This window comes from Ictidomys tridecemlineatus, chromosome 5, assembly GCF_052094955.1.
Source record: "Ictidomys tridecemlineatus isolate mIctTri1 chromosome 5, mIctTri1.hap1, whole genome shotgun sequence".
Classification (NCBI taxonomy): Eukaryota; Metazoa; Chordata; class Mammalia; order Rodentia; family Sciuridae; genus Ictidomys; species Ictidomys tridecemlineatus.
The window spans coordinates 166,676,522-166,695,640 of record NC_135481.1 but is presented as its reverse complement, the minus strand read 5'-3'; the positions used below and the strand labels follow the sequence as shown (position 1 = coordinate 166,695,640).

Here is a 19,119-nt window from a genome sequence, read left to right as displayed (position 1 = left end):
CCATGAAATCAGTGTTAAAGAAAGGGTCTGCGTTGAACAGAAGCAAGTTTTTCAAATAGCTCAGGACAAGCCTGACATTAATACAGGTTGAATATCCTTTTTCAAAAATGTTGAGGCCAGAAGTATTTCAGATTTTAGAGTTTTTTGGATTTGTAACATTTGCATAAACTTTACCAGTTGAGTATCCTTAATACAAAAATCTGCTCTGTGAAATGCTCTAAACTTTGGGCATCATGTTGGCACTCTTAAATTTGACTAATGTGACCGAGGAACTTATTTTTAACTTTTACTAATTTAAATAATCACAGTGGTCTGGGGTTGCTATGTTGGACAGCATAGGCCCAGAACATTTCCAGCATCTCAAAGTTTTTCTCTTGCCCTCTCCCTGCCAGTATTCTCCAAAGATTACTCTTCTTCTAGCCTCTATCACCACAGGTTAGTTCTGTCTCTAATTTTTTTATTCTGATACTAGGGATTGAACCTAGGGGCACTTAATCACTGAGCCACATCCCAAGTCCTTTTTACTTTTTGAGACAGGGGTCTCCCTATGTTGCTTAGGGTCTTGCTAAGTTGCTAAGGCTGGCTTTGAACCATGATCCTCCTGCCTCAGTCTCTCGAGCTGCTTGGATTACAGGCGTGTACCACTGGGCCCAGCTCCAAATTCATTTTGATCAAAACATAAGAATGTTTTTCCTTTTTGCACTGGTAATTTATTTGAATGAACAATGAGAGAACAATTAGGAAACAACCCTATACGTATGCACATGAAATTCAATGTCTTCTTTTAGTGTTATTATTGATTATCATTATCATCATTACTTTTGTCTATAAATTTCTAAATTCTCCCTTAGAGAGGAGTAAATAATATTATAAAAATCCATTGGAGCCACCACCTCATACATATATAAAAACTTGAGTTAAAATACAATTTTCAACTTATCCAGTATTCATTTAAAATATTGGGTCGACAGAGCTTTCTAATGGACTATAATTCTTAATTCAAACACCATGTCTGATATTTGAATACACACACTTGCTTTAGTCTTTTCCCTTTTATGAGGCTGAAAATCTTGAAGACTTGGATTATCTTATGCATATTTGTAAATCTGACACAATCCAAAAAAAAGAGTGTGTAGTATACAGCACCCCCGTCCAAGGTTAATTTATAGGAAGAAGAGTGTTAGAGAGGAAGTAGTAATGAGCAGTGAAATGTGAACCAATAACACAGCAGGCTCACAGGGTTCCTTCAAATTGCCTTTAATGAACAATTGAGTAACTTGTAGAACAGTTAGACTAATCCTGAGAATAGACAGGTGGAAACAAATGGAGCTAATTAAGAAATGCATCACGAAAGAAAGATCAATGGAGCTAATACTTGACAGAGTCTACTGAGGTCATTGTAAAGTCAGGATTTATGGCCATAGGTTTCTCAATGTATTTCAGAAGGGAAATTTCATTAATTGAGCAGGCACACTAAAGTTTGTCAGGTCATTGACCCTAGCATCCACATTAACAGAATTGACTTGTAGATGAAGCACCTAGGAGTAGGATGGTCACCAGGACAGTTATGGAAAGGACCAACTAGGGTCAAAAACTCCCTATCCAAGATGAAGTGATGAGGGCCATAGACAAGTCAAGATGGCGCCTGGCACTTTGCCAAGAGGAGTGGTTTGAGAAGTAAAGCCAGGGAGCCATTAAGATGATGGAGATTCCTTAATGACTGACTGCTGTGTCTAGATTATGTCAATTAAGTTAAGCTGTGTATAATTAAGATGATGAGGATTCCTTAATGACTGACTGCTGTATCTAGTTTATGTTAATTAAGTTAAGCTGTGTGTAATTAGTTAAGTATATATACCTCTGCTGTCCTGCAATAAAGCGGCTGCCGATGTATCAACCTTCACAAGTTGCTTGTCACCCCCCACCCCCACCCCATTACTTTGCCCAGCCAGACTGCAGCAATGAAGGAGGAGTTGAACATCTGGTTGGTAAAGAGTGCAGAATGTGGAACCCCATTCTCCTGCTAAGTATCAAATAGTAATAAACTTCCTTTCTCGTTCTCTGCTCAGAGACAACCCACTCTCTCGTGACTGCTCTCTGCTTGAGTCTTATTACTCTTTTATTTTCACTCATAATAACATTCTCTTCTCTGCCTTCTTCCTCTTCTTTCTCTCCTCTCTCTGCTCTCTTCCTCACTGCCCTCCTCCTCTCCTCTCTCTCTGCTCTCTGCCTCTCCTTTTCTTCCCCTTTGGGCAGCCCCCCAAATAAAATCTCTTGGTTGAAAAAAAAATAACATTATCTTGCTTGACTTGTTGTGTCTGATTTTAAATTTTCCTTCATAAGGAAATGAGGCTTTCGATCTGGAGCTTCAGCTCCCCACTCAACTGCGACAAGAGAGCAATAAATGAGGGTCCTAAAATATGTACTCATTTAAATGTTTGTTTTGAAATGAATGTGAGGTCATATTTTGGATGAAATCAAATTTCCTGATTTTTAAGGTATTCATTATCCACATCTACTTTGAGTATTCACTGCTCAAACTAATACACAAACATTTTTATGATAAGTGACAATTTCCTTCGCCGAGAAAGTCTTATGAAAGAGAAACCATGAGGTAGACAAAGCTGTGTGCTGAATGATTTATATGCTGGCACAAGGCTCATATCTCCTTGCTGACCGTCTTTGTGTTTCTGTGAAAAAAAAAAATCCTGACAAGAGCAACTCAGAAAAGTTTATTTGGGGCTCATGATTCTAGAGTTGTCAGTTAGTGGACCGCCATCTCCACTGCTCTGGACCCAAGGTGAGGCAGCCCATCCTGGGGAGAAAGGCCCAGAGGAAACTGCTCAGCTCATGTGGGGTCAAAAGGAAAAGAGTGGGGAGGGGCCACAGGAAAGATACTGCCTTCCAGGGCATGTCCCCAGTGACCCACCTCCTCCAACTACACCCCAACTGTCTACAGTTACCACCCAGTTAGCCCATTCAAACTATGATGGACTGATTAGGTTACAGCTCTCACAATCCAATCATTTTACCTCTGAATCTTCCTGCGTCAACAGGAGCTTTTGGGGAACACCTTATATTCAAACCATAACATGATTAATATCAGTTTACAGGTGCACAGTGCTGTGGGCCATATTCTGAGTAACCCTGCTTTGACTATAAACTCTTCAGAGTTCTATTTCACACAAAGAAATTATATAATGTGATTCATTCCAACTCCCTAGTTTTTAAACACAGAGAAGCATGATATGAATTAAAGAGGTTCTAATTTTTAAATCATGTTTTTTTTAAATATTAAAACAGGACTTAGGAAATTAATGTAACAGAACTTTCAACTCTTTCTAAATAAACTTCTCAATATTTGTGTGGTACTGGGCAACAATTATCTAAGGCACTATATATTGTATGAAACAAAACTCACTCTTTGTATGGTACTCATAAAATAAGTGGCTTTCTTTTTGGAGTTACTCATAGTTCTTATGTGTAAGCAAAAAAAAAAAAGTGACCTTGCTTTTTTGAAGATTAAAAGAATTTACTGAAAGGATAATAGGCAGCTCACGGTGTTGTTAGGAAGCCTGAAGAACCAGGGAGAATTAAAGGAGGGAAAATAGCAGATGGATGATGTCTAGAAACTCACCCCAACCTGCCCAGAAGGACACAGACATGCTGTCATAGACAATCACAGTCTGGACAGCCATCACCATCAGCACTGGTCACAATTCCTACGGGCCCCATGGCCCCAGCTGCCACCACTACTATCAGTTAAACAGATTCTCTCCTGCTCCACTTCTCTTCATCATAAGGTTTATCTGATTTCCTCAGCTCAGGCCATGTGCATGTTCCCTAGCTGCAAAGGCGACTGGGAAAACTTGAGTGTGTGGCTTTTTTGGCTCCTATAAGCTTCAAAAGCCAGGAGTTCTGCCAGCTCTAAAAGGGAATTCAGATATTTGGCAGCTCCCCAAAATTACAAATGTGCAATGTAATGTGTTTGCAAACTATTCATGCTATGAGATGCTATAAATAATTTCTAACATATACATACAAACCATTACCGATGTATAGAGGACCTGTAAGTTAAAAGGTCCTCTAGCATCTTCAAAATGCCAATTTCTCTTGTTCAAAACGTAGTTCTAATGACTCAAAGCATTTCAGCAGAAACACATTTAGCTGTTATCCATCTAGGGAGAAGCCTTGCAATATTCGTCTTCCTCTTCCATTTCTCCCTTTCGCAACAAATGTCCCAAGGCCATCACCTAATTAACAATCACAGAGCTTCCTCCAATACAACTGCCTTCACAACAGCAGGTTTCTTCATTAGCTTGCTCCGCTCTCCTCATCTCTTCCGATTAACAGCTGATAAAAGGAAATCAAAACCACCTGATACCCATTTTTCATTACAGAGAGATTTCATTTCTCTCGAAGCATGAATAAAATTCAGTTTTAGTGAGCTCTCTTTGTCACTTGTAAAATAAGGCTCTGAACAGTGAGGAACTTATCAGGTGAAGACCCCCTTCTGAAAACATTTACTTACATTGCATCAATTTAGCAAAGTACTACTACATTTCTTGTAATAGTCACCACTATACATACAACATCGCATGGACACTTTTAATTCCTTGGACTATTCCAACTTACTTTCCACAACAAACAATCATTTGTCATGATCAAGACTTTTGGTGTGTATCTGTGTATATTACCAAGAAAACATGGAAATAAAAAAACACTTTTTAAGCAGAAAGTTTACAAAGTTTCCTCTATTTTGTTCTTGGTCCAAGATTCACTAGGGAATCTGCCCTGGAAGACATGAGCAAACATTTATTAAGTGACTACTATATGCAATGTTGCCCACAGATACTGTCTGGCTTTATGAGGTTTACATCTGGTGGAAGAGATAGACAATAAACATGTAAATTAACAAACTGATTGGGAATTTGAGGATGGTACACAAAGTATATGACGTAAAGTAATTGGCTAAGGAAGGATCTTCCAGGACATCTGGTTGTATGAGAAAAAAGGGAAAGAGAGGGAGAGGGTTCAGAAATGTACAATTCCCTAGAACACCACAGATTGGATATGTTCCAGAACTTCAAAGGATGCTGGTAAGGCAGGGGCTGTGCAAGAGTCAAATCACTGTGGGACAAAAGGAGTACAGATTTATTCTGAAAGCAAGAGGCAGGAATTCATTTACAGTTTTTTTTAAAGATTACTGTTATGGTTTAGATATGAGATGTCCTCAAAAAACTCATGTGTGAGACAATGCAAGAAGGTTTGGAGGTAAAATGATTGGGTTACGAGAAGCTTAACCCAATCAGTGAACTAATCCACTGATGAGGATTAACTGGATGGTAACTGGAAGCAGATAGGGTGTGGCTGGAGGAAGCAGGTTATTGAGGGTGAGACTTTTAGAGTATACATTTTGTCCTTACTGAGCAGAGCTCACGCTTGCCCTCTGCTGCCCTGTGCCCTGTGATTTCTTGAGCCATTTCTCTTGACCACACCACCGCACTCTTCTGCCATGATGTTCTGTCTCACCTGGAGCCTGATGGAAAGAAGGCAGCAATCTGTGGACTCTGAAGCCAAATAAACTTTCTCTCCTCTAATTTTTCTTGTCAGGTCCTTTGGTCACAGCAGTGAAAAAGCTGACTAAAACAATCAGCATGCCTGCTACGTGAAGAGTGGATTAGGGAAGGCCAAGAGTAGAAGTCACATAAAAATGGCAGTTTGGATTAGTAGTGATGAGAGGAAATGAATCTTTAAAAATTTTAATGGCAGAATAGGGAAGAATTACTGAATGATTCATTATGAGGACTAAGCATGTGAAAGATAGTAAAAATGACCACAATTTCTATTCCTCCCTGTATTAAAGTCCTCTAGAATGTGACCTTGAAACTTCTCCCATCAAGGGCTGGAGTCCTTCTCACCTCTAGAATCTGGGCTTGGATACTGACTTGCTTTGGTCAACTGAATAAGGCTGAAACCACCAGTTCTGAAGCTGTATTAAGGGAGACCCTGAAGTTTTGGTGTGTATCTGTGTATATTACCAAGAAAACATGGAAAATTTTCAGGAAGACCCTGACGTTTAGATTCTCACTTTGAACCCTGACTCCATGTGAGAACAAGCTCAGACTAGCCTTCTGAACTTGAGACTGTGGGAAAAGAGCCTCTGATCATCCCAGCCATCCCAGCAGAGAACATCCTGGACTAGACAACCATAAACTCAACCAAAACAGAGCAAACCAACAAGGAAGATCAGTCTCCATCCATACAACTCCCCAACCAACCTGTAGATCAGTGAGTTAAATAAATGCTTGTGGTTTTAAATTGCTAAATATTGAGGTGGTATGTTACACAAAAAAGACCTATACATGGGAAAGAAAAGAATAAAGTATTTTTGCATTATTTAATTTATAAAAAATGTAATACCTTGCATGGAGTTTGCATTTTTAAAATTCTGTGGACAGCCCTAGGGAAAATAATATTTATTATAACCAAAGAAAGGCCATATTACTTGAATATATATGGAAATGTATCATTTGAAGGTGGGTCTACATTAAAATCTATGACATGCCATCAACTATATGATAAATTTCCATTCTTTAAGTTTCACATTCACTAATAATCTCAAGTAAGAATTCTAGAGTTTGCATACTATTAAATTTCACAAAGGAGGGTTTTTTCCTTTTTTCTTTTTTTAATTTTAGGGGTCAAATAACATGTAATTATCCACTTCTTATTTTTCCAAGGATATTTTAAACACATACACACACACTCTCTCTCATATTTACCCGTCTCTCCTAATTCTATAATTTCTTGCAAGGTTGTACTCCATAAAGAGAAATTTCAATTAAATAATAGTGGGCATTTTGCTCAAGCCTTTTAAAACATAGTCTCAGATAGTGTAGAAAAAAGAACACTGGAGAAAGACTAAGAGAGAAGCACTTGGGCTATCATGTGCCCTTCACCAGGTCACTGTATTCTGATGAGTTTACTCATCTACAAAAAAAATTAAGGTGTCAGTGAACATAACCCTTGACACAGCATACTCTATAAGGGAAGAACCCTGTGTTTTTTAGGTTCTCTCCACAATGCTTATGTTCTTGGCACTATGCTGGGCACCTTGCACAGAGACAAGAAAATAGATATGTTCACGGTCTTTTACTTTTCCATGTATCAATAATTTATATGGGTGACAACATGAATCCACAAAGGTAAATTCCAAAGTTGATTTAACTTAATCTGAGTCTCAGTCTTAGTTTAAGTCCGCCATAGATTCAAGTAAATGGATAAAAAGAGATGTAGAAAAAGTTTAGATTTTTACCAATTTTCCCAGCTGGTGGGGGAGTGGGCATCTAGAAGTCACCTCCTCTCTGGGTATCTTCTTTGTAAGACTCAAGCTCTAGCCAGACATGTTGGAGTCACATGCTCAACAATGCTTTCTTTAATGTCTTTGCATTTTCATGCAAACAACTGTCACATCACTGATTTTGGACTAAAGCCTTTTTTATTTTAATACCTCATTTGGGTATGTGTTCAGAGGATAAAAAGGGAATAAGTGCTATCTTGTTACCTAAGTGATCTGGACTACCATAAAAAATAAAATTTTAAATCTGCAGTGGATATAACCAACAGCAAAAATCAAAGAGGAGGAAGCAGGGATTACAGAATCAGTGTTGAGGCTCAAGAGAACTTCAGGTCACCGACATCAGAGAAGAATTTGCCATTTGAGAGCACTGAGTTTTCTATTAAAATGGGAGTTTTTCCAGCAAGTAGCAGCACTTCCTCATTTTAATCATTTATTTATGAATTCTAGGGAGTATTGGGTAAGAAAGCCCCTCCCATGGTGGAAGCCAGAACTCTCCCCTGTCAATCACCCTTTCTCCATCCTGGGTTCCAATCAATCTGAGCCTGACTTGGAAGTGGCTGCTATATTCCTGTTTAGAGCTCTTCTAATGGAATTTGATATTCATTCTCAGAGATGCTTTTCTTGCTAAAGGGATATGTGCTCTTCACCTTCAACCTGATAGTTCTGAGACTGATTTCTGGGTGCCTCAGTTCTTTGTAGTAGTGAATGGGGATGTCTATGTGGACATAGCAAGGAAAGCCCTGACCCATGAGTGTATCATAGAAACAATAGCAAATAGAATATGAAGTGTTAACAATATTTAAGAAAGTAGTCCGATAAAGATCCTGGAGCCAGACTGAAAAATATCTGAACATTTGTCATATCCCAGTCAAGTTACTTAATGATTTTGCCTCAATTTCCCTATATGTGACATGAAAATGAAAATATATCTCTTACTGGGTATGTAAATAGGGAAAAGTAAATGGCATAAAATAAATATATCAAATAACCAAATCCCCACAAATAAAGGTAAACAGTAGGAGTGTTTGAAGGTCTCATGTAACAACAACAACACACACACACACAAATATGTGAATTCAGGATTAATTAATTTAACAGTACATTATAAGGATTACAAGTCAGCTTTTCTGAGATTTCTTTGGCTTTCTCCCTATTATCATAAAACTGTTGCCATAGCTTTAACATCATGTTCAGACATGACATCATTTAAAGCAGGAAGGAAAGATATAGTAGTTTCCCTTTATCCATGTCTGTCTTTTTTTAAATAAGGGAGGCAAATATTTCCCAGAATATTCACTTCCTGGAAGACTTCTTCTTGGACCCAAGATGAGAATTGGGGCATGTGCCTATCTACTATGTGCAAAGGGTGCTGGAAAAGCCAATATCTGGCATTTTTAGCTTCTCTAATATTAGCAGGATTCTGCTATCAAAGAGGAAGTTTGGGAGAAAGGCCGATGGGGAAGCAACCAACAATTTTTGCTATAATATATGGTGTAACTAAAATGATTTCTGGAAAATACTGACATTTAAGAAAAAATCACTAAATGTGAATTCCCTCTGTTATAATTTTGTCAGACTCTACTCCATATGCATTAAGTATTTGCCACTGATACATGGTAGTCTCCAATTCTCATCAGTAAGAGTTCCCAGTCTCCCATTTGAAAATCACCAATCTCCTCAGTTTAGTGGGGGGGGGGTAAGGAGAGGGTACTTGCCTTCTACTATTGTAGCACAATGAGCCTAATTGTCCTCAAACTTTTCTGCTACAACCAGAGGTGTGCATGTGCCTTCAGCAGGATATAGTATTACTTTATTTCGGACTCAGAATTTTGAGTGAATGATGCAATGTAGTAGATAAGCAAAAAGGAGGCAGCAACAGGGGACACCTGGCTGCTGATTTCCCCATTTCTGCTATGTAACAGTTGGCCTGGCCCTTGATGCCATGCCAGCCTCTCTTAAATGTTTCTTAGATTATCTTTATTAGGGCAATGCATCTACTGGTGCATCAGCTGGTGCAAGTATTGGCTGCTAACACCTTATAGCTACCCTTCTCACCAAAGAATTGCCTTCATCAGATGGGAGTCCCCTTGCCAAGAGAGGCATAGAGGCACTGATTTGCTTGTTCCAGCTGAGACTCAGTCACAAGAATTGGTTATATGCATTTCTTTCTAACTCAATATGCAGAAATTTTATAATAGCAGCTTGAAATAGACCACAATGGGAGTATTTACACCATGAAAATTGGCAGATGCTAAAAATCTGGTTCCTCCACTCTCTCCCACCCCCTCACTCTCCCTAGAGTATACCCTTTCTGGGAGGTTATGCTCCACCCAGGGACAATCCATAATCCAATGACTGACTGGTAGAGAAGCACAGGAAGGCTAGACTGTGCTTCAAGGTAGAACAATTCTCTGAGGTCATTTAAGTTCCAGAGTTCCCCCAAGGATGTAAGCTTAGGCAAGACTTTACATAAATCCTTTTTATTTTGGACTTCTCTTGCCTGTTTGGTCTCCCCCACTCCTTGAAAGCTTTCTCAGGACAGCATCCTCCCAATAAACCATTTCTACAGAAATCCCCACCTGATGCTCTAAGGTACTCCTAGAGTGCCCTTCGATACTACCTTTGTTATGGTTGAGATATTAGGTGTCCCCAAAAGCTCATGTGTGAGACAATACAAGAAGGCTTAGAAGTGAAATGATTGGGTTATGAAAGCCTTAACACAATCAGTGAATTGATCCTAATACTGATTTAACGGGGTGGTAACTAAAAGCAGGTAGGGTGTGACTGGAGGAGGTTGGTCATTGGGGGCATGCCTTTGGGGTATATAGTTTGTATCTGGAGAGTGGACTCTATCCCTCCCTCTCCCTGCCCACCCCCCTTCTCTTCTTCCTGGTCTTCATGTCTTGAGCTGCTTCCCTCTATCACATTCTCTGCCATGATGTTCTGCCTCAGGCCCAGGAGGAATAAAAGGATGTGGCCTGAGACCTCTGAAACCATGAGCCCCCAAATAAACCTTTCCTCCCCTGATTGTTCTTGTCAGATCTTTTAGTCACAGCAGCAAAAAAAAAAAAAGCTGACTAAAACACACCTGTTTACAAAGCATCGTATTCAAGACTCCTATCAGTTCTTAGTCCTATGTCTCTCCAGTAAGTTTCTTTTTTCTTAAAATAGTCAGCCTCAGTTTCCATTTTGTTAGCAGCCAAAAGAAAATTAAGATGTAGAGAAGGGACCTCAGCCATCTTTTTCTATTGAGGAATGGCTTTAAAAGTCAGAAGAAGCAATATATCGCAGAGAATTAAATCTGGAAAAATAAATGATTTTAAGCATTGCATCAACTGACCCAAACTGATGTGTTCAAAAAGTGTTTAAAAAGTAAATGCAATCTTTTCAATAATAGTTACAGTAGCAGGATTCCAACAGCCAAATGAAACACCCACAGCCATTAAAACCAATTACTGAGTAATAAAAACTCCTCTGATTATACTCAGCCAGTTAAATAATTGTGGAAGAATTTTCCCAGCATAACACCTAACTCCAAGTAATATTCTGCATATGCAATTGGCTGCAGTAACAAGTGCCATTACTTCAAGTTAACTTTCTTTCATTTTTTTTTAGTGTCTCAAGCCTCAAAAGTCAATTGTGCTTTGAAAACATCAAGTGTTTAAATTATTAAATGCCTTCACACTCTGCCCAGTGAATAAAACAGCCTTAATTAATAGAGAGATCATAGCCTTTTTCACATTAGCAACTTAAATAAATACTTCATAGGGTTCAATGGAGATATGGAAATGTGGTCTTTGGCCTGCCTGCTAGCAGCTACTTTTCAAAGGTCTATAAAGTTTACACCAGAAAGATGGCACAAACAGTTACTCAGCCATGCATCTGACAGCCTGTGGGGAGGATGTTAGTACTGCCCATAAATTAAGCATCCAGGGATGCAGCACAGGCAACATAAACAACAATACTAACCAGACAATGCAACTCATTGTACAGTGTAGCTAACTAACTAAGCTCCTAAAAAAATCCTGTGTAAATTAGTTCAAAGGAAAAAAAACTGAATCAATGCTCTCCCTAATTAAAGGAACTCTGAGGTGAAAAGTTCTCAAGAGTGAGAAATCCTCTTATAAAGCCAATAACCATTATCCAATTTACTTAATTCTACATATGGCATTTTATTAAAAGTAATATAAAACCTAGTAATTTTCTGCACAAACCACTTGCCAAGAACCTGTTCCTCATAGCACATACATATTTGTATGACGTTGCTGTCTATCATGTGCCTTAACCTCCAAAATTCATTGGCCTTCCCCACTGAAATTTAAGCACCATGAAGACAGGCCTGTCTCCTTACTAAGGGGCCACAGGGCCTATGACAGTGCCATAAAAATTGAGGACCTAATTTAAATTAATAAAACCCCAAACTCATTAACAGTAACAGCAGAAATGCATTTATGGTGGGCTGAAAAAGTTCATATTCTACCTGTCAGTATTCAAAATCATTGTGGAAAATAAGCATCACACAGCATTTCCCATGCTTTATAGAAAATAGTTACCCCAACACAGATATATTCCCTTACAATGGTACTATCCCTTATGGTTGGCCACCAGCCCCACATCACCACTGAACACTTGAAAAGTGGATAGTTTGAATTGAGGTAGGAGATGTGCTCTAAAATAACCACCAAATTTCAAAGATTTGGGGCAAACTAGTAACATGTCTCCTTAATATTTTTCATATCATCTACAAGTTGAAATACTTCAAATGTACTGAGTTAAAAGTATATTGTTAAAATTAACTTCTTCAGTTAACCCTAACCCTAACCCTACACCTAACCCTAACCTGTTTAGAGAACCTTGATCCTAGGAAACCCAATTTTTACTTCTTAATTTGTTTTTATTTCTTAATTTGTCTCCTGGAAAATTTGAAATTACATATGTGGTTCCTGTTAATGGCTTACTTAAACTTTTTTGAACATCACTGGACGAAGAAATATTCTGTTTTTCTACATAGTGTGAAAGTTCCTTACTGAGAACATCTTATAACTTTCTCTTTGGAGGGATGTAGAAACACTTCGCCCTTGCACAGGGCAATCAATAGCATCAAACAGTTCAAGATCCTGGAAGTAGCCATTAGCCAATGGCATATGGAAAACTATAGACATGACCATCTTTCTTATATTTTCTTTAGGAGGATCCAGGGCTATGTTCTACAAGGCCTCCTTGAGTTCCTCAACAGGACTGAGCAGCAAATTCCTATAAAGATAACTCACTTGAAAATAGACTCTTCCTTGAATTATTCTCACTTCTCCCTGAGTATTTCCAGGGTTTGCTACCCCAGGAAACTCTATTTATATTAGAATCACCTCTCCAGCTCTACTTCTGGGAGGAGTCAAATCAAGACAATAAAAACAACAACAAAATAACCTACTATATATATTCCCCACCTTTTAACCTAAGATTTTTTATTTCAACTCTTCATAAACCCAACAACTTTTAAAAGAGAAATGATATCTTTATGACTTTTCAGGCCTACTGTTCTATTTTATATCAGATAGGTTAAAAATAAAATACATGAATACAAAAAGAAGGCATAAAACATAAATGTCATTAAATAGAATATAGGGTTCCCCAGCCCCTAGCTCTTTTATTGGATTCCACTCAACCTGGTCTTCAACAAAGTTTTATAGCTTATTTTTGCTTTTTTGATTATTCTGACTTTTTGAAGAGACACACAAGAGATTCTGAGATTCAAGGTGGTTTTGTCACACTCCCATGTGGATTTGAATCCTCGGGCCAGGATTCATCATTTTCTCCCTCATAAAATTCCCTGAATTCAGGAACTATGTAAATTCATGAATACACTAATGAAGCAAACTTTCCACATTTGAGGTCTTCCTAAGCATTTTTATCCACAGTTTTATTGACCTCCTTCATACCTGTCTATTTTTAAACTTTTACTTGAATTCCTTTTCTCTTCTCTCCAAATATCATTGTGGTAATAATAGAATCAATTCCCGAGATAAAACTACCTACTCCTTATTATCTTGGAGTATGTAATCCATCATCACAGTGTTTTAGACTCCAAGCCTCAGGGTGATAAAAACAATCAAACGTTGATTCAGGTAGAGCTGAAGGTAAATATGGATGTTTTTGCTCTTGGTATATAAATAACAGAATCTTCACAGAAGTTTGCTTCAGAGGTTATACTGTCCCTGGAAGCTATTTCATAGCCCTTTTTTTATTGCAAGTTCCCCCCATCCCCCAGCCCATTTTTCCACAAAAGCAAATGTATCCAATAATTCTCTAAGCAATGAAGAACTGTGTGCATGCATGCCATTTGCTCTTCTGGCAGCCTTAGTTGGAAATTGGGTGTTGCTAACTCATTGACCTAAAATTCTAAACTATAGGCATCCTTTATAGCCTTATGCATTATGATGAACTCATCATACTATTAATAAAAAACCTAGAATACATAACTTGATAGCTCTGCAACACAAGTGGTCAGTATATCAGCCTAGAAGGACGCAGGGACAAACATGAATACCATAGATCTTTCTCCCTCCCCTCATGCCAGGTTTGTGCAAAAAAGGATTCCTCTTTCCTCTCAATGTCTACCATGGGCTAGCTCTATCCTTACCTTCTTCAATCTCAGTAGTGTGCTTGGAAGGGAGTACTTTGAGGAATGATTTCCTGAAGGCTGATTATAAGGATATTGACAGCTAGTTGTGTGCCTCTTGACCCAGCCTCACTTATGTGACATCTCATTAGTAACTGGAGACTGACCATGGTATTTTGTTATGGTTTTGATATCAGGCATCCCTGAAAGCTCATGTGCAAGACAATGTTCAGAGGTGAAATGATTAGATTAACAGAGTTGTGACCTAATTAGTGGATTGATTCATTTAATGAGTTAATAATTTGAATGGATTTATGGGTGGTAACTACAGACAGGGAGGACATGGCTGGAGGAAGTGGGTCACTGGGGACACGCCCTTGAGGAATATATTACCTCTGGAGGCTTGCACTCAAGCCTTCTCTGTTTCCTGGGTGCCACAGCAGAGCAGCTTTCCCATGTCACACCTTTTCTGTCCTGATGTTCTGCCTTATCTTGGGCCCAGAGCAATGGAGTTGGGGGACCATGGACTGAACCTCTAAAACCATGAGACAAAATAAACATTTTCTCCTCTCGGTTGTTCTTTTTTGGTATATTGGCCATAGCAACACAAAGCTAACACATATTTATATCTTGAAAATCAGCCAATACTAAAATTGAGGGCTTCCTCTCTACATCCCAAGAATAGATTTTTAAACATTTACCAACACAGCATTGAATGTGGGGAACTAAAATGAAAACAGCAACTTATTGAAACAAAGTATATTCTCACCATGAAAAAGGAAAGCCCTCTCTTAATAAGGGAAAGAAATGCCTCTATGAGGTTTGGAGGCTCTATTCTCCATGAATTGTCTACTTCGTCTTTGCCTGAGGCCTGGTCTAAAGGAAGGAGAGGCTATAAAGCTTTACCAACATAGAAACAAGTCTGGGGACTTAGGTCTCAGGGGTCACTTAGTTCTAGTTACTGCTTTTCAAATGGCAGCAAACCCAGGTGCAACACTAATGCAATCTCTGCTTAGCTGCTAAGGACTCTTAAAGAGCAAGCAAGCCAACACTCAATATGGAACCGATGTGAATCTGCAATCTGTATACGGGGTAAAAATGGGAATTCATAATCTTCTTGAATCAAATGTATGAAATATGATATGTAAAGAGCTTTGTAATGTTTTGAACAACTAATAATGAAAAAAGAATCAAAAAAAAAAATAAAGGAGGAAGATTTCACTTAACGGTGTGCCATCAGATAACAAGGACAATCAGAGAGAAATAAAGACTATGGGAGTTAGGCATGATGCTGCAGAATCTAGCTCTACCTTTTTATTTTACTATCTCTTTTCACTGCTAAAGATCTGATAACAGCAGCATGTTTTAAGGAAATTACTTTGTAGCACATTTACTTCTTTTGTGAAAACCTATTTCTTATCACATCCTATAGAGAAGTGTTCTTCCATTTGCATTTGAGGAAACAACTTTTATTTGGCAGATTAAACCGATGATCACGATCCTTTGAGAATGTTCAGCTTAATTTCTGATGGTTGCTTCACATCTACCAGAAATTTAAGCTTGCTAAATTTCACTGAATTAAGGAGAGAGTGGTTAAAACTCGGACTCCTAGGCCCCACCCCCAGGAGTCTGCATCAGTAGGTGGGAACTATGCATTGGTACCTCTGCCAAGCTCTCAGGTGAAGGTGATGCTACTGGTATGTGAATGAGGGCCCTACCTGGAGTTGCCATGCTCTGTTCAATGCAACACCTTGAATAGTTACAATAGTAAACGATTCCCAAACTTCAAAATCGAGAAAGGAGGAACTCTGGTTTCATGCATGGATCTTCTGTTAACCTACAAATAGTGCTCTTAGAATGCTTATCCAAGCACAGCTGGAAATGGCTCTCTGTGAGCAGGAAGAGAATATTGCCTGGTGACTGGCATGTTGGTCATGGGGAGAGAAATTTTTAAGACTCAAGAAAACTCTTTTAAGCTCTATAGCTAAGGTGACATTCAGGATATAACATGCACCAACTTCTTCATTGTCTCTTCAACATCCAACTACAAACCATTTAGTCTAACAAAACCTTTTTGGGTAAAGTACGCAGCTTCACGTTGCGATAAGCTGCTACCCTCCTGGGAGGTGTGCCCCTCCCCCATTTTTTCCAGGGTTTGTATTGAAAAGTAGTTAAATATTTATATTTAAATCAAACAGTTTAGATGTCCTTTCCAATGGGGTTTTATTGAGTATCTGTAGCAGCCAGAGTGTTAGAGCGGCATGGGACATATTTACTGCAAAGTATGTCTTTCAATAACTGAAGTGTGATGCGGGGGGTGGGGGAGGTGCCATGAACATACAACACAGAGAGAAGCTTAAAAAGTTCATTCCAAACTTTTAGAGTTATGATGATATAATGAAAATATCTTAAATTTTTATCGTTCATTTCTATATGCTATTCACTACATATTCCAGCCTTGAGTGTTGGATGATGTGTTTGTTTAACAACCCATTCTGGTCACCACCCAAAAACAGGGATCCTTTTTTTCAATTCTGAGCAAAACTATCCCATACAGATCTGCTGTTCTCCGATTTAGATACAAACTAATAAAAGGTAGGCTAAGTGTCAACATTGCTCCTACAAATCCCTCAACCTTTTTCTGACAGAATGGCCAGAAAAGATTCCACAAATTCCCAACACAGAATTTCAAGTTTTGGAGGGCTTAAAGAAAATGCATATTTATCTGAATTCAGCTTCTTTTGAAGTTCATCATCTGTGTCAATTCATCTGACATTGAAACTCTTCCCACAGAATTACAGCACCTGTTCTAAAAAGACAGCTCATTCATTTTGCACTGCAGATTATGCTGAGTAGTTTTCCTTACAGCATAAGCATGTAAAGTATCACTGGTGATACTCCAAAATCAGAGAGGATTTTCTCCCCAATGTGGGGTACTATCACAGGCTTACCAACACTGACAGATGTTATAAAGGGGGGAAATTATCTTTAACTTACCTTTTCCTTATGCCACTGTTTTCCACAGAAAAGTAAATGCCACTTCTAGGCAGGATGCCATATTAACTGATTGCCCAATGCAAATACACCTAAGATTGCCTCTGCTTCTCGTGGGCTTTTTCTCTTATTCCAGCTATCTTAGGAGTAGGCAGCGCTTGTTAAAAACTCTTTCTCTCAAAAATATCCATATATTAAAAATTATAAAACATGGATGGAATAAATCAAAGAAGGCACAGATCAATGGAAATATATTCTACATTTATGAATTGGAGGACTTAATATTATTAAAATGCCCATTCTATCCTCAAACAATCTATAGTTTCAAAACAACATAAAAATACCCAACAGGTACATGAAGAAATGCTGAGTATTGGTAATCACTAGAGAAATACAAAATTTAAAAAAAACCATAATGAGAAGCCAGGCATGGTGGCCTGTGCCTAAATTTCAGCTACTTGGGAGGTAGAAGCAGGAGAATTATTTGGGACTAGAAGTTTAAGACCAATATGTACAATATAAGACCCTCAACTCAAAGAAAAAAAGTTGAAAAGGTATGAGTTGAAAAGGTTGTGGAGATTAAGGAACACTGTACAAAGTTGGTTGAAATGTAGCTTGATACAGCCATTACAACAGTATGGGAGTTGCTCAAAAATTGAAAAATAAAGCTCTCATATATGATCAGAATCCCACTTCTAGGTATTTGTCAAAAGAAATTTAAACTAGGATCCAAAGATCCCATGTTCACTGCATTATGCACAATTAGCAAGACATGGAGACAAGCTAAATGCTTGTTGACGCAGGAGTGGCTAAAAAAATGCAGTCTATATAAATACAATGGAATATTATTCAGCTTTGAGAGGGAATTCTGCTGTTGGCAATTACATGGAGGATATTATGGTAAGTGAAATGAGCCAGACACAAAATAATAAATACTCACTTATATTTGATCTAACTTATATTTGGAATAAAAAATCAACAATCTCATAGAAGCAAAGATTAGAATGGTGGTTGCCAGGGTTGGGAGGAAGGGAACACAGAAGGATGATGATTAAGAGATATAAATTTCAGTTTTACAAAATAAATAGGTTTTGGAACATTATGAAACATAGCACCTATTGCCAATAATACTGAATTGTATACATAAAATTTGCTAAAAGGTTAGTTCTTAGTTAAGTGTTCCTTCTCCACACACACACACACACACACACACACACACACACACACACACATACATGATTTATAATAAAAAAGGTAGGATGTTAGGAACCTTTGAGAGGTGATACATATTATGGCCTTGATGGTGGTGGTGGTTCAGACATATATATTTACCCTCCAAGTCACTGATTTGTGTACATTCAATAACTAGATATTTTTACACATTAATCATACATCAAAAAGTGGTTTAAAAAGAAAAAAATCTAGCTGGGCTAAGTGATGCGTGCCTATAAATCCCAGTGGTTCTGCAGGCTGATACAGGAATATTGCAAGTCTGAATCCAGCCCTAGCAATGTAGCAAGATGCTGTCTCAAAATAAAAAAAGTAAAAAGAACTGGAGATATAACTAAGTGGTAAAGTACCCTGGGTTCAATCCCTAGTGCCAAAAAGAAAAACACATACACACGCATGTGCGCGCGCGCACACCCACAAACACACACACAGAAACAAAAGCAAAAACAAAACAAAAAAACTATCCTGACATAGACAATTATTAAAACTAAACCAGTAAGCTGTTAAATGGAAAAGAAATTAAAAAGCCTTCCTTTTGAAACTCAATTATTATTAGATTATGAGACAAATACAGATTTATACAATAAAATGAAATCAGTTCCAAGAAGACTGCTATTTTTCTGAAATATTATAGAGTAAATTGTAAAACTGCAGAATAAATGGAACAAATATTATTTTCCATTTTTTTATTTTGAAACATTTTAAAGGTTGCAAAAGTAGAGTTCATACCTTTATAACTGTCACCTAAATTTTGCAAAGATTAACATTTTTCCATATTTGCTTTCTATTTCCCTCTCCTTGGGTGAACATGTTTACATGTATATACAATCACACAATCACTTATCCACATACACATATACATAGATGTATGTACTTATTTCCTGAATCACTTGAAATGACTTGTAGGTACAATACT

General features: G+C 38.0%; 1 protein-coding gene across 5 annotated transcripts in view; it reads right to left on the bottom strand.

Annotated features, from left to right (window-relative positions):
• Nucleotides 1-19,119, bottom strand: part of Pak5 (p21 (RAC1) activated kinase 5) — a 345,014-nt gene that overhangs the window by 202,266 nt on the left and 123,629 nt on the right. The window lies entirely within an intron of this gene.